Source organism: Camelus dromedarius, chromosome 6 (genome assembly GCF_036321535.1).
Source record: "Camelus dromedarius isolate mCamDro1 chromosome 6, mCamDro1.pat, whole genome shotgun sequence".
Taxonomy (NCBI): Eukaryota; Metazoa; Chordata; class Mammalia; order Artiodactyla; family Camelidae; genus Camelus; species Camelus dromedarius.
In genome coordinates this window covers 90,127,246-90,144,332 of record NC_087441.1, presented here as the reverse complement: position 1 = coordinate 90,144,332, position 17,087 = coordinate 90,127,246, and the positions used below count along the sequence as shown (strand labels likewise).

The 17,087-nt window shown below is 35.2% G+C and overlaps 1 long non-coding RNA gene across 1 annotated transcript; it reads right to left on the bottom strand.

Annotated features, from left to right (window-relative positions):
• Positions 1–1,224: 1,224 nt before the first annotated feature.
• Positions 1,225–16,538, bottom strand: LOC135321549 (uncharacterized). Its single transcript, XR_010381406.1, has 4 exons — positions 16,185–16,538; positions 13,305–13,405; positions 11,252–11,350; positions 1,225–1,342 (listed from the first exon to the last, which is right to left on the bottom strand). It is a non-coding gene; the product is annotated as an uncharacterized LOC135321549 (long non-coding RNA).
• Between the last annotated feature and the right edge of the window lie 549 nt (positions 16,539–17,087).

The window sequence follows — 17,087 nt, the reverse complement described above, 5'->3', positions numbered from 1 at the left end:
ATAATATATTATACATGTATATTCTCTGGCCTATTACTGATGTGCATGCTTTTCACTTTCATTCAGCAATGCTTTAAGTATAAAAAGTGATTTCTAGAGGATATTGATGCCTGGCCCACATTAGATAGAATAAATGCATGGACAATTTGATTTAGTGTGTTCACTTTTAGGAAATATATATGTGTGCAAAATCATATATATGTGTATGTACATACATACAAGAGTTTCACTGAGGCTTCACTTCTAATGGCAAAAGATTGGAAACCACTTAATGCTCATTTAAGTAATTTGGTAATATATATTTTGCATGCACACATACTAGAATACTAGATTGCTAGTAAATAGATAGTGGAGCTCTATTTGTATAAATATAGAACAATCTGGAAGATAGATTGTAGAGTCAAAAAATGAGGCACAAAACAGTTTGTATAATGTGTTCACTGTAAAAAAAATGCAATTATTATGGGCACTCATACACATGTATATATAGCACATTTCCGGAAGATTCATTAGAAATTGGTATCATTGGTTCTTCCTGAAGAGGACAGCTTGGCATCAGGGATGGAAAGGACACATGCTTTTCATTATATACTCTATCTTTTCAAATTTGCAAAGATATCTTGTGTTATCATTTCTCGAATAACAAAGAAAACAAAGTATAATACTAATAATTAAAATAGTAAATGGAATGTGAATAAATGGAATTGCTCATTGTTTCTAGAAATGACATTAGCCTGCTCAATAAGGGGTCTAAGACTAAGATCAGAATACTAGAAAATAACGTTTGCATCCTAATCTTGTTTTTGCTTTGGCCTTGGTTTTTAATCCCTTATATTTGCTTCAAAAATAAGGTATGAAATTTCCTGTTACCCCTTGAAATCTCAGCAAGAGTAACCTTTTCTTCATAGGTTTCAATTACACTTTTACAGTGCTTAGAAACAAATTATTAAACATTAAAAATATTCACTGGTGAGAGGAATTCCCATCATCCTTAAGTTCAGTGGTGGCATCTCTGCTGTAGGCAAGTACAGAAGTTGTGATCTACCACTGCAGAAATGGATGCCTTGATAGTAATGGGGAATGAAAAACCCAGACACACAGAGGCCAGGTGTTGGCATTTAAACATCAGAATTCAAGTACATACAATGAGAGTAATGAGCATCGTGGTTTGCCTTAGCTCAGGCTGCTATAACAAATTACCATAGACTGTGTGGCTTACAAAACAAACATTTATTTCTCCCAGTTCTGGAGGCTGAAAGTCCAAAAGAACTGTGCCAGCATTGTTATTTTCTTGGTAAGGGTCCTCTTACAGCTTTACAGATGACAAGGTTCTTACTGTGTCCTAGCATGTTGAAGAGAGAGAGACAGAGAGAGAGGGAGAGAGAGAGAGAGAGAGGGAATCTCATGATTTTTTGTTATACAGGCACTAATTAGATTCATGAAGGCCCCACACTCATTATCTAATCCCTCCCAAACCCCATTTCCAAGCACATTGGGACATTAGTAGTTGGAGTTTCCTCAAATGGATTTTGGGGAACACATCCAAACATTCAGTCTATAATTTGGTTGGAGTGGCAGCTAGCAGACCTGACCAGAGAAAATTCTGAAGATGGCAAATAGAACAAGGTGTCTGTAGAGAAAAAAAGAATGGGGAGGAAACAATTAAAATCAAGGATATTTATAGGAAGCTGAGAGGTAACATTGATAAAAGGTTATAATCCCTAGCCTTGGTCTAAACCAATTTCAGATGATGGAAGTATCACCTGGAGGGGAGGGCAGGATCCCAAGAGAGAGGACCTTGCAACTCTGGGATGAGGATAAATGATAATGATTTTCACAGTGCCTCTCCTAGGGGACCTCTGGAAATGTACTTGGATCCATATGCTGGGAAATGAGAATGCCCAAACACTTCAAGGACTCTCAGAATCAGGATCCAAGCTAGGAGTGATGCTCATATCCTGAAAAGACATCACAGTCTCCCTGTTAGAGGTACATGGTATAAACACATTCTTGGCCCAAGTGCAACTAACTTGGTCTAGTATTTGTTTTCAAATAAAAGTAAAGTTCATTGGAAGACAGACACCATTATATATATTTTTTTCTGTACATCTTCATAGTGTATGTTTAGGCACAGAGGGTACTTAGTAAGAAACTTCTGTAAAAACAAAAACTGACACATGTGTGATTGTTTTCAATTGCCAGAATTCCATGATCACTCCAAACCTCTGAGATAATAGATTGTTTGGATTTTAGATATTAGATTAATGTCTCTAAGTTGACTTAAGGGCCAGAGGAGCAGAAGAAACACTTTTGGTACAGTCCCCCCCTCTGTGACCTTATGCACCACAGTCTCTGTATCTCTGCAAAGATGTTAACTCATTTCCACTTGAGACTTTAAATGACTCCATCTAGCTGTGGCTTCAAGTGTTCAGAAGGAAGAATGAATGGCTTTGCCTTTTAAAGAAGAAACCATATAGTAATGAATATGTGAACAATGTATCATGGGGTTTAATGCAAAAGTAAACGATTCTACAGAAATATCTGTATATCTGTTCCCACTGAGAGCTTGACTTAAGCAGATGTTCTAATCCCTTGGACTAGACACACCCTGCATTGAAGAGCAAAGAGAAGCCTTGCCTTTTTTAGATTCGACATGTAAGTGATATCACACTACTTGTCTTTCTCTGACCTATCTCACTAAGTATAATGTGCTCAAGGTCCATTGATGCTGCAAATGGCAGGATATCCTCCTTCCTTGTGACTGAATAATATTCCCTTGTGTATATATATATGTGCCACATCTTTTGTATCCACTCATGTGTTGGGCATTTAGGTTGCTTTCATTGCTTGGCTATTGTGGTTAATGCTGCAATAAACATGAGTGCAGATATCTCTTTGAAATACTGTTTCTATTTTCTTTCAATAAAAAATAATAAAACTGACTATGGTCACTTAGAAAAATAAAAAGGCTTTAAAAAGTAGATAACAATTTATTCACACATCTATTCTTATCCTCATTAAGGAATGCTTGGTTCTAATTATTTTCATTGTTAAATTCTTATGTCCTCCCTGCCGTTGTTCTGGATTATGTAAAGAGAGAAATGTAAAGATCTTGTCTTCAATATGCAGCTTACACTGTGTATGGGCCTTACATAATGTTATTTAGGCAGAAATAAATATTGTAATTATATACATGTATATATATATGTGTGTGTGTGTGTATAGATGTGTGTGTGTGTATATAGATATGTGTATGTATGTGTATGTGTGTGTATATATATAATTATTTTATGTGTAGTGATCAACAACCTAAGTAGCAACCAAATAGTCATTTTTTAAGTTTGGTTTCAACCTAGTGCATCTTGCCTGGAGATATAATTGTGTATTATAGAGCCCTAAGGACCAAATATGGTAACTTTAAAGTAAGGTAAAACCTAGAGTGCATGGTGATTGAAACAATGAATAAATAGATTAATGGTTGGATGTATGAATAAGTGTGACATTTGTTTATTATTTCAAAGGGTAATAAATATCCCTCTCATTACCTATAGGCAAAAAAGTAAAGGCTTTGGTGAAGAATTTTGTGTTTTTTGATCTCTATTCCTTTATCACCTGTACAAATGTATTATGTTTAAACAAACTAAAGTGGATTCTGTTTCTATAACTGTAATAGGACTGATATGACAACTCTGGAATATTCTTCCTTGTGTCTCTTTTTCCATGGAAGTGTGGTTGTGCCACTCAACAGTGTTATTTGGATGGAATTCCTTTTACTTCAGATAATGTGATCTTATTCCCTGACCACTGTTTTGTGGACAGTGGTCCCAGGCTGCATTGAATATGGTGCCCACTCTTAGACCAGGAAACGGTCCCTGATAAAACATGAGTAATGAATTCCTCCCCTGATATATTTAGTCTAAGGCCCCAATCTCTCTCTGCCCCTGCTGACTGTCCACTAATATAGAAAATGCAGACAATCAAGTTCTATTTCCCTCCCACTTAAAGTACCTAATTATTTTATTTTGATGAAATATACACAAGTATTTACTATTTTAACTATTTAAAGTGTACAATATAGTGGAATTAAGTATATTCACATAGATGTTACAATCATCATCACTATCTACCTCCAACCCTTTGCATCATGCTCAGCTGAAACTCTGTATCTAATAAACAAGACTTCATTTCCCTCTCCCCAAGATCCTGGTAAGTGTGAGTAAACTTTCTGTTTCTATGAATTTAACTACCCTGGATACCTCATACAAATGACATCATATAGTATTTTTCTTTTTGTGACTGTCTTATTTCAGTTAGCATAATGTCCTCAGGTTTATTTAGACTGTAACATGTGTTAGAATATCCTTCTTTTTAAGGCTGAATAACATTCCATGGTAAGAATGTACTACACTCTATTTTATTTTTTTAATTTTTAATTATTATAGAACTTTTACATTTCCACTTAATTTGCAGTTATTACAAAATACTGGCTATGTTCCCTGTGTTGTGCAGTACATCTTTGTAGCCTGTCTTATACTCAATAGTTTGTTACTCCCACTCCTCCCACTCCTCCACACCTTTATTGCCCACCCCACTTCCCACTGGTAACCACTGGTTTGTTCTCTATATCTGTGAGCCTGCTTCTTTTTTTATTGTTGTTTTTGTTATATTCAATAGTTTGTTGTATTTTATACATTCTACATATAAGTGATATCATATAGTATTTGTCTTTCTCTGTCTGACTTATTTCACTTCGCACAATGCCATCCAAGTCCATCCATGTTGCTGTTAATGGCAAAATTTCATTTTTTATGGCTGAGTAGTATTCCATTGTGTGTGTGTGTGTGTGTGTGTGTGTAGTATACAATAAATATCTATGCATACTATATCTATCTATATCTATCTCTGTGTGTGTGTATATCATATCTTCTTTATCCATTCATCTGTTCATGGACACTTAGGTTGCTTCCATACCTTGGCAATTGTAGATAATGATGCTATGAACATTGACATGCATGTATCTTTTCAAATTAGTGTTTTTGGTTTTGGTTTTGGTTTTGGTTTTATATCCCCAGGGGTGGAATTTCTGGGTCATATAGTAATTATATTTTGAGATTTTTGGAGAAATCTCCATACTATTTTCCACAGTGGCTGCATGAATTTACTTTCCTACCAAGAGCCCACCAAGGGTTTCTTTTATCCACATCATTGCCAATATTTGTTGTTGTGTTCTTTTGATGACAGCCATTCTGACCAGCAAATACACTACAATTTATTTACCCATTCATATGTTAGTGGATAACTAGATTGTTTCCATTTTTTTGTATTGTTTTGAATAATGCAATTATAAACATTGGTGTACAACTATATATTTGAGTTCTTACTTTCAGTTATTTTGAGATATATAACTAGAAGTTGAACTGTTGAATCAAATGGTAATTTTATGTTTAATTTTCTGAGGAATAGTTATACTGTTTTCTACATTAGCTGTTCAATTTGTTCCTACCAATGATGTACAGGATTCTCAATTTCTCTACATCCTCACCAAAATTTGTTTTCTGTTTCTAAAGAAATGGCAACCATATTAATGTGTGTGAAATGTATCTCATTTCCTTAATGAATAATGATGATGAGCACCTTTTCAGGTACTTATTGGCCATTTATCTTTGTTATTTGGGGAAGGTGTCTTCAAGTCCTTGACTATTTTTGAAATGAGCTCTTTGTTTTTGTTTTTGTTGTTGCTGAGTTAAAGGGTTCTTTATATATTCTGAATATTAATTTCTTATCAAATGTATGATTTGTAAACATTTTCTCCCATCCTGTGAGTTACCCTTTATTCTTTTGATATTGTCCTTTGATATGCACAAAATTTTAAATTTTTGTAAAAACCAATTTATCTATTTTTTCATTTGTTGTCTACACACACCTTTGGTGTATATCCAAGAAATCATTGCCAAACCCAATAGAATGAATAGTTTCCCCTACGTTTTCTTCTAAGAGATTTTGTTTAGCTTTTACATTTAGATCTTTGTTCTATTTTGAGTAAATTTTTGAATATGGAGGAAGGTAAGGGTATAACTTCATTCTTTTGCATGTGAATATCGAATTTCTTCAGTATCACTTGTTGAAAATATTGTGCTTTTCCCACTGAATGGTCTTGACACCTTTACCAAATCATTTGACCACATATGAGAAGATTTATTTACTGTATTCTTCTATATGTCTATTTGGATTACAATAGTTTGTACTAAGTTTTGAAATCAGGAAGTATGATATCTCACACTTTGTTCTTCTGTTTCAAGATTTTTTATTTGTTTATTTGGGATCTCTTGAAATTCCCTATTAATTTTAGAACTTTTTATTTTCTGGAAAAATATTGGAATGTTGATAAGAATTGCATGAGATCTGTAGAATCTGTTGAGTAGTACTGACAGCTTAACAATATTAAAACTTCCCACCTATGAACATGGATGTCTATTTCTTTATGTCTTATTTAATGTCTATTGGCAATGTTTTCAGTATGCAAATCTTTCTTCTTCTAGGCTAAATTTATTTTTAATTAATCACTTTGATCCTATTTTAAATGGGATTGCTTTCTTAATTTTTTGAATTGTCATGTTAGTGTATAGAAATGCAACTGATTTTAATTGTTGATTTTGTATCCTCCAAATTTGCTGAATTCGTTTATTTTTTCTATTTTTTTGGTGAAATCTTTGATATTTCTATATTTAATATCATGTCGTGTGTTAAGAGAGAATTTATTTCTTCATTTCCAATTTTAAATCTCTTTATTTCTTTCCCTTGTTTTATTACACTGGCTAGTACCCCTAATTCTATGTTAAATAGAGGAGGGAAAAGTGGGCATTACTGTCTTTTTTGTTATCTTAGGGGAGAAGATTTCAGTCTTTCATCATTGAGTAGGATGTAGCTGTGGATTTTTCATGCATGGTTTTTATCATGTTGAGGAAGTTTTCTTCTATTCCTACTTTTTGGGTATTTTTTTAACAGAAAAATTATTAAATTTTATCAAAGGATTTTTGTGAATCAATTGGATGACCATTTTTTTCTTTGCTCTCTTAATGTGGTATATTATATTGATTGATTTTTCTATTTGGAATCTACAGGATGTAATCAACATTTATAGAATACCAAAAACATCAGAATACATATTTTCCTCAAGCTAACATGAAACATTCACCAAGATAGACCTCATTATGTATCATTAAACACACCTTAAAAATTGAAAGGAACAGAAATGTTATAATGTATGTCTCAGACTAGAGTGAAATTAAACTAGAAATCAACAATGGAAAGATAGCTGGAAAGTCCTAAAATACCTGGATAGTAAACAACACACTTCTACATTATACATAGGTCAAATAAGTCTCAAGAGGGATTTTAAAATGTATTCAATGAAATAAAAATAAAAATACAACTCATCAAAATTTGCAAAATGCAGTGAAAGTTGAAGGAGACTTATAAGATACTTTTGTCATGATATATAATCTTATGGAGACCATAAACTCAATTTTGGGAAGGGGAATAGGAAGACACAAAGCAGCAGTTCCCAGGAAGGGAAATGATCCTAAAATTAAATTCATAAATGGTTTCCAAGCAAAGAACAAATCCAGGGTGTTGCCAGAAAACAAAAGAAAAAAGATGGAGGGGTCAAATATGAAACGAAGGACGTGACTGAAGAGTCTTTTGCTTAAACCTCAGAATCATTATGGTTGCATCCTTGGAGTATGACATAATCAGAAAAAGACTTTCTGAGGAGATACAGTATGTATCATAGATGCTTTCAAACAATTGGGCTTCTGGAAAGTTTAAGGGAGTTTTTCCTCAGCCTTCTCAGCAAAAACCCAAGGTAGAGATAGGGCTACATTGAAAGGATTTGTGGGTTCAGCATTGTTGAGCCTTGATGAAGCTCACCTCAGAAGGCTTAGACCAAATTGGAGGGTATTTGTGCTAATGAAGAGCTACAGGGGAACCTGTTGATCCTGCCCTGGCACTCCCATGCATGACTATACTTTTATACATTTTTCCTTACCATTTTATTCTCTTATCTGTTTTTACCCTATGTTTTTCTTTCTTTTCTCATTTCTTCACCTCTTTTTGGACAGTTTTGTGTAAGTAATGGACAGAGGACAGGCCTTGGAATCAGAGAGCTTGCATCTGAGACTAAGCTCTAGAACCAAGTTATGTGACCTAGAAGATGTTAAGTCTAATCTCTTCACTTGCATAAATGTAGGAATAATATCTAATTTACTGTGTGATCATGAGGATTAGAGATAGTAAGTGTACTTCTTTAAGGGTAGAAAGTGTCCAATAAGAGTGGCTGTTATATTGTTTTTATTACTGTTGCTACAATTTTGTTTATGTGGTTGATTTGGGTTCTTGGAGCAGCTGTTACTAAACTCTACACTGAATTTCTTTACTCTACATACTCTTTACTATGATTATTTTTATGAGGTTGATTTTGATAGCTGATATTGAACTCTCTTAGTCTCTTTACAGCAGAGTATCCATCCCAAGATACTTTGAGTGCTGGCTGCTAGAAAGGCTCACATGATCTCCCTTGAGAAATGCCTGGGAACTTGCATCCTCCTATGTCTCCACTTCTCTAAAGATTTCTTCTCAGAGGATTCAAGCAACAAATCATCTACAGGAATTGCCATCTTATGCTTTGCTTCTAACATACTAACATTAGAAAATTATTTTTTTAATTTTTATTTTTAATACTACAAATATATATTAGGCCTTCCACTAGCAACCAAAGATACAGCAAGCCCTCAGTTGAAGAGAATGCTAATCTATACTGTATCAGTTTCCCCTTCCTGGCTCCACTTCTGGCACGATGGTGTGCAACTCAGAATCACTCCTCAAAAAACTGATGAAAATTATTTTTAAAACACATTTAAAAATAGTTGGCCTTATGAGCATACACAAATGGAAATGCCACTACAGATATACAGCACATGAGGACACATTTACTCAAGAATATTTACTAAAGCTCCATAAAATGATGAGTCTTTAGTATTTGAAAATCCGTATTTTTCCCCTCTCCACTTATTGAGCTGGGAACTCCACCCAGACTTGTACAACCAAGAACACAAGTTTTTGACTCCCCCCAGGTCCTGGTTGGAGGGTTGTCTTCCTGGGAAGGACATGACATTAACATTTCTCATACTGCCCCTAGATACTTGTTGCTGAGGCAAAATCTGTAGTACTGCAGCCAACAGGTGGGGGCCCCATTCTTCCACCACATTTCCTTTCATGAGACAAAGGTTCTACCTTCGGCATGGTAGGACATTGAGGTCCCAATTGCTATTGACTCAGCTCGTAGGACAGGGGATTGTGCCAATGGAGACAAGCCAAGGACACCTGGGGCTCTTGCCCATATATCCACTGAGCACTTACTTCTTCAAACTGGGCTGTCACTTAGAATTGACCTATTGTTCCTTACTCCTGCACCAGAGTTGTGGCTCAGAGATTTTCCCTTGGAGGAAAGGCAGACCATACGACAGAGAGCTCAACTTATCTCCCCAAAGGAGCCAACATTATTTGCAACAGCATATGAAGTTCAAATCTAAGGGTGCTTTCAAAAGCAGTAGAAGTGTTGGTAAGAGGCAATGGGGAGGAGACTGATAAATTCATTGAAGATACAGGCTAAATGATAAGCCAACTTGTTGCTGGAGAAAATAAGAAACCAGCTGCAAGAACTAGAGTCTGAATAAATTTCAAACATTGACCATCAGGAACTGTCCCTTCATAGCAGCCTGAATTTGACTGTATTAGGGTGTAAATAGTTTATTCTCCAGGGCATTGTTATGAACAATAGAGCTTTTAACCAGCAGTTAGTGGAATTTCATAGGTTAGTGTGGTCAGGTAACTAGACTAACACCACCAAAGTCCTGCTAAAACCTTGTTATCCCAGAGTTTCTGGGCATGTCCAAGGATGAATCCCCGAGGAAAAACATCAGAGGCTTTACCCTGTGTCTGTTTATGGGATAGAGGAGAAAGAGAAGGGACTGTACATCACTAAAATAATCCAGTTAGTCTTTAAACAAGTAAACAAGCTAACAACAATGACAAGCACTGAAAGAGGGGAGAGATGAAGCCAGTACCCAAAGTTGCTGCAATATCTAAAATGTTCATTTTCCAAAAAATATGAGACATGCAAAATAAGCAGGAAATTATGGCCTAGATACCAGAAGAATAGCAGTCAATAAAGCCACCTGCAGGAGAGACCTGATGTGAGAAAAGAAGCCATTATAAATATGTTCAAAGAAACAAAGAAAACCATGATTTTAGAAGTAAAGCATGATGACAGTGTCACATCACATAGAGAACATTAATAAAGAGACAGAAATTATTAAAAATAACCAAATGGAAATTTTGGAGCTGAAAAGAGCAATAACTGAAATTTAAAAATTCACTAGATGGAATCAATAATACACTTAAACGGGCAGAAAGTAAAAGTACTTACGAATAGATCAATAGAAATTATGCAATCCAAGAACAGGGTGAAAAATGAATGAAGAAAAAATGAGCAAAGCCTCAGAGAAATGTGGGACACTAATGTATACCAACAGACATGTAAAGGCAGCACCAGAAGAACAGAGAAGGAAAGGAGCAGAAAAATATTTGAAAAATTAGTGGCTAAAAAATTCCCATTTCCTAAAAAATTTAAATCTACATATCCAGGAAGTTCAACAAACTGCAAGTAGGATAAACTCAAAAAGACCCATGAATAGACACATAGTAAACATGCCAAAGAAAATCTTGAAGGCAGCAAGAGGAAAATGACTCCTTGCTTAAGGAAACTCCTATAAGATTAACAGTTGACTTATCATCAGAAACAATAGAGGGCTGAAGCAATAGGATAACCTATTTTCAGCCCTCAAATTTTAAAAACTCTTAATCAAGAATCATATATCCAGCAAAATTATCATTTAAAAATGAAGATGAAATAAAAAGATATTTGGAAAACAAAATCTGAAAGAGTCTGCTGCCAGTAGACCTACCTTACAAGACATACTAAAGTTAGTTCTTCAGGCTTAAAGCAAGTGACCCAAGACAGTATTTTTAATACACACACACACAAAACAAAGAACACTGATAAAGGTAATTATGCAATTATAAAGGAGTATAATTGCCTATTATCCTTTCTTATCTTGTTTAAAAATCATAAAGCAGTATACTTTTAATTGTATTTGTGGGCATATAACATACAGAAATGTAATATATTTACCAATAGCAGGGCAAAGAGGTTGGTGACAACAAACCAACATTGGGTTAAGAATTGACTCCAGATGTTTCACTTGAATCCAAAGGAACAAATGCATAGAACCTGAAATGGAAAGAAGGCTAATATGAGAAAAATTATACATATAACATAAAAATTGTGTTCTACACTGGAAACTGACACAACATTGTAAACTGACTATAACTCAATTAAAAAAAAAGAAAAAAGTTATACGTATAAACTTGCTCTCTTTTCTCCTCTCAGCTTCTTTAAAAGACATAAAATTACATAAAGGAATAATAATTATAATGATGTACTGTCGGGCTTATAACATGCATAGAGATAATACCTATGACAAGAATACCACAGTAAGAAACAAAAGAGAGTAGAGTTATATGGGAATGCTGTTTCTACATTCTCTGAAATTGCTGGTGTAATTGTGAAACTGTTTTTGATAAGACATATATGGTAAGGCCTAAAGCAATCACTAAGTAAATAACTAAAAATATATAGCAAGAAAATCATTAAAGAAGATAAAAAGTAATATTAGAAAATATTCAATTAATGAAAAAGAAAACAGTAATGCCAAAAAAAGACTTGAGGTTTAGAGAAAATAATAACTTAAATGAGAAATGTAAATCCTATTGTTTTGCTTAGTTTTGTTTTTATGAACTCTGGATACAAGTCCCTTATCAGATATATTATTTGTGAATATTTTCTACCATTTTGTGGGTTGTCTTTTCATTTTCTTAACATTACTTTTTTAATTAATGCTATGTCTCTCTGTCTCTTTTTTTTTTTTTTTTTTACTTAAAATGAATCAAAGCAAACGCAACATGTGTACATATCTATAGATAAAGCTGCTCTGGAAAAAAACGCATAAATACATGGGAAAGAAATGAGACTTGGCATTTTAATGCTGATCATGCCATCCTCAGTGCCATAACACCAAATCTGTGCTTGCAACACAGTAAACTATGTGTATCTACTATACCCTAGTTCTCAAATCCAGGACTTATGAACTCAAATCAGAATTTGCCATCAAAAACTCAAACTTGAATTCCTGTACTAGGAATGTCTCCAGTAGAGAGAACTAATGTTTTTTGAATATTCGGTGTAAGTAGCTTTAATTGAGATAAGGCTTAGGAAGGACTTACAACCCTTTCCCATTCCCATATATCTGGGTACACAAGACATAGGCATTTATTCCATATCCATTAACAGTTTACAGAGCACCCACTGTCCCCAGGCACCACATTAGGCCTTGGGATCCTGAGAAGGAAAAGATACACTCTTACCCTCAAGGAATTTGGCCTAGTGAAGAAGACTGTCTCAATCCCCTAATGACATCTCCTTCCATCAATCAAGGAAAGCATTTACTAACTAATCATGCATTTTCCTATCACAAACTACATACATATATGTAGAAAAGCACATGGACTGTAAGCATTTGAAAACAGTATGTTCAGGAGGGCCTTAGAGAAAATCTAGTAAAAATCTCTCATTTTATACCTGGAAACTAAACCAGAGTGGATAAGTTACTTACCCAGGATCACGACAAGAACTAAGATTAATATGGCACTTCCTATACACCTAGAACTGCTCTAACAGTATTGTTTATTTAATCCTCACCACAACTCATTTTTGAAATACAAAACTAAGGCACAGAGAAATTAATTAACAACAAAAATCAAACAGCTCACAAGGGCAAAGTCAGGATTTGAATCTAAGTAGTCTTGCTCCAGAATCCATACTTTTAGTCACCATGCTATATTTAAGTAGCTATGTCTAAAGGTAGTCATGAGTTTCTGACTCATGTTTTTACACTGTCTTGTTATTTTATACTGTCAGGGTTTCCAGCATCTCTAGAACCCATTGGTCAAAAATTATCAAAGAAATCTCAAGATATTATGGTACTTCAAAGTCACAAGATCCTCGATTTGGGGAAAATGGCTCAATTCAACGTGGATGTATATGTTACCAGAAGGTGAAGATGAAGACATGCACAGACATGAGAAATATAATAAGTAATCTTGTAATAAGTATTCTTTTATCTTACTTTGACAAATGTTGCCACTTGTGTCTCATTTCCTTGTTTTCCTTAATCACTTCCATGTACTCCTTCTCACTTCCAAATCCCAGTCTTTAAGTGTGTTGATTCTTCAATCAAATAAGAACATGTTAATGTAGACAGAGCTAGGGATTAAATCTTGAGAGGACCCTGCACTATACAAGATAGAGAAGATGTGCATTTCAGAAGCCTCAGACTTCATTTCACCCATTCATTTATTATCTAACAAATATTTATTGGGTGCCTGCCATATGCACAACAATGCACTGAGTTCTGAGGATGTGCTAGTTTATGTGATGGATGTGACCTTTACTCTCCTGAGGTTCACAGTCTTACAGCATTCCTCCAGAGTAAGTTAGGGATCCATAGTTAAGCACTTGTCAATTCTCAACCTGTTTGGCCTCTGAATGATGCCTGAGCTACAGGAGGATGAACAGAATGACTCAGCAAGACTGGGGACTGCTAAGAGATGCTGTCACTCTCAGGTGTGCCAACTACAGAGGAGACAGAATGTTATTTTGAAATGACAGTAATACACTGTTTGAGTGATATGCATGAACTATAAAATAGTTTATAAATAGAAATTATTTGCATTATGATTATGTTTTGTCAGAATGCATACATCATTTTTATGTGTGTGTGTGTCCTTGAGGACCCTGAAGAACAAAATTTTATATCTGATTATTGAATTGGTTAAGTAAATTAAGCAAATCCAGGCATTTTATTTGATAATTAAGTTCACTCAAAGATGAAGGTAAAATTATAAAATTTACACCCACTTACATATTTGTTTCATTCTTTAGTATGCTTCCCCCCCTCATTTTTTCTTGTAATCAATCTGTCTTTAACTACCCGAGTTACACAGAGGCCTTTACCAGACACCAAAAGCTATTCTGCTCACAAAAACAACAGGCTTCCTTAAGCCTTAAGTAGTTTTTTTTTTTTTTTAATTTGCCCTTTAGGTCTCAATTTCTGTGAGAAATCTGGGAAGTCCTCTCCACTTTAGCCCACTCTTTCATATACCAATGTAAGACCCAACTACATTTGCCCTTCAATTTTGTAATGAGATAAAGTACGCCTGAGTTATTATCATACTGCTCTTTTTCATAAGGTGACCTGGTTACATTCAGCTATTATAAAGCATATTTGAGTCATAGGCTCTGAACCATGTCAATATCCTGTACTAGGAGATTTTACTCAGCCCTGAATTTGCTCATATATCCAGCTACATATTTGCCTCTATTTTTTTTTAAACTCTAAGTTTCTTGAGGGCACATGTTTATTTGTTTTTATATCCTCCAAAAACAATTTGGTGGAGAGACTGAATTGGAGATAAAGAAGTTAGCAGAGATAAATTAGTAGAATAAGTGGATAATTGGAAGGTGTGCCTGCATTTGGATACATAGGATTCAGGAGACAAAGCCAAAGAGAACTGTGGTGTGGGGACACACTGGGGTTTGGTTAGTTAGTCCTCACTGATTTATCATGTCCAGCCTAATGGTCCCTGGAGGAATGCTTGGAAACTTGTGGAACCCGGGAGGGCAAAGGCCACATCCATCAAATGGACCAATGTATCCTCAGAAACCAGTCCAGTGTTTTGCACACAGTAGGCATAGAATAAATATTTGTTGGATGATAAATGAGTGGTAAAATGAAACGAAGTCTGAGATATCTGGAACATGAAATATTCCTATCTTCTTTTCTGATATAGTCCAGGATAGCTACATTAAACACATAGTAAACAGAAACTCCTGCCTAGACTGTTAGTGGCTTGCCCCAGATCTCACTGACAGAAGAGCCACAAGCAGAACACAAGATACCAATTCTCATACGCTTTCTGAGTCATATCTCTTTTTCTCTATTTCTAAAATGTTCTGAATCTTGTTCTTTTACAATTTATATTGATTCTTAAAAATTCTTAAAAAATTATATATATTATATATATATACATACATACATACACACACACACACACACACACACATATATGTGCATACATATTATGTCCTAGTCTTAGAGAATCAGTTAAGGTTAGAATTGAAGTTCAGTATTAAATGTGTATTACAATTAACAGATAGCCTAATATTAGGCCAAGAAACACATATGCACAAATACATACACACACAGTCATTGAGGAAGAAAAGATGGGAGGTGCATGGAATCAAGGCCTAGCTGGTATTAGACCTGGGTTACTTCAAATCAAAGAAATGAAAAAGTTGACTATGAGGAACCTCAGAAACCAGCTGCTTTCACTGTATCAGGAAAACTTTTGCCCAGATTTCAACATGGTCCAGGGAGCAGATTGAATTCTTACAGGGATCCCAGCAAGCACTATCTCAGTCACTAGCAGAACTCATCAGGGTGTTTTTTATATCAATTCACAGGAGCTAAGGAGCACCAACTCTGCTTTAATTCTAAGCTTCAGCCTGGCTTCACTTGCAAATATTTTCTTAGAAGTCTTCATTTTATGGATGGGAAAGAGAAAATAGTCAATAACTGGCTGGCTCCTGTGTGGCAGATTCCAATATGGGACCCAGATGACAGTACATATTCTTTAAATGGGATGCATGGGAAACTTTCAAAGAAATATTTGGACATCTTCCAAGAAGACAGATTAGCTGGAGATGGCGGGCATCCTGCTGCAGGAAATCGTGTTTTTCCTTTGAAGAGCCTGGAAGATCACCTACCTAACACTTGTCATAAAAAGAAGGGATGTCATATAGTTAAGGGAGAGGGTCAATCAGCACAGTGGGGTGAGAACACAGAGTAATTGGTCGTGAATATTTAAGACTGGGACCATGATAAGGGATCAGCTCACACAGAAGTGCACAGCTGGCCTTGCACAATTACAGTTTCTAGTCAAGCTACCTTATTCCAAAAACACTTGCAATGTCGACCTCATCCTGTCCTTGGGCTTCTCACCACTGAGCCCATTCTCAGGGGTCACTCTCAGAATTTCTCCCAGGCCCGAGGAGAGCTCACGTTAAAACTCTGCAAACAGGAGATTGAAAAGGTCAGGAAAACATGGTGAAGTCTTTGATCAAAAATAAATAAAAATTCTTCATCAATGACAATATGCTCAATCATACACAGTTGAACCAGCAGGATGTCTTTCTGAGAATGCAAAGCCATGAATGCCTTCTCACTTTTGTTCTTTTCTTCTGACCTGATGTCTCAGTAGGACTAACAAACTTGAACCCTGGTGTTGAGACAATATTCCAAAGTAGTATTTCAATTGAGCACTGTAAAGCTAGCCAAACTTTCCCAGACCCATGTTCCTATGCTCCTCCTTCAACCCTGCATGTCCCACCAACCTCTCCTCCCCTTTCAGGTGCTGCCTGCTTCCCCTGTAGATTACATACCTCTCAGAAAAGGAATAACGATTCCTGTTTACCTTCGTATTCTGCCTCACCTCTCCAGAACTCCAATGCTTTCTTTTATACACTGTAGACTTTCAATGTTTTAATTAATTTAAAGAAATAGAGAATTTTTCATTATCAGAAATAATTTTATAATACAGAATTGGAAAATAACTTTTAATACTGGATAATATTCTGTCTTCCATTAATCATAAAAATTTTCTCAAGACACAGAGAAAACTGAACTCTTATCAAGGCAGCCACATGGGGCAAAGCTGATGACACTCAGAGTCTCTCATTTTTTAAATTTTTTTTTAATTTTTTATTTTTTGGTTTGGTTTGGGTTTTATTGTTTTGTTTTGTTTTTCAGGGAATCAACTCAGAAAGGCCCTGCCAAACCTAGGAGTGAGTT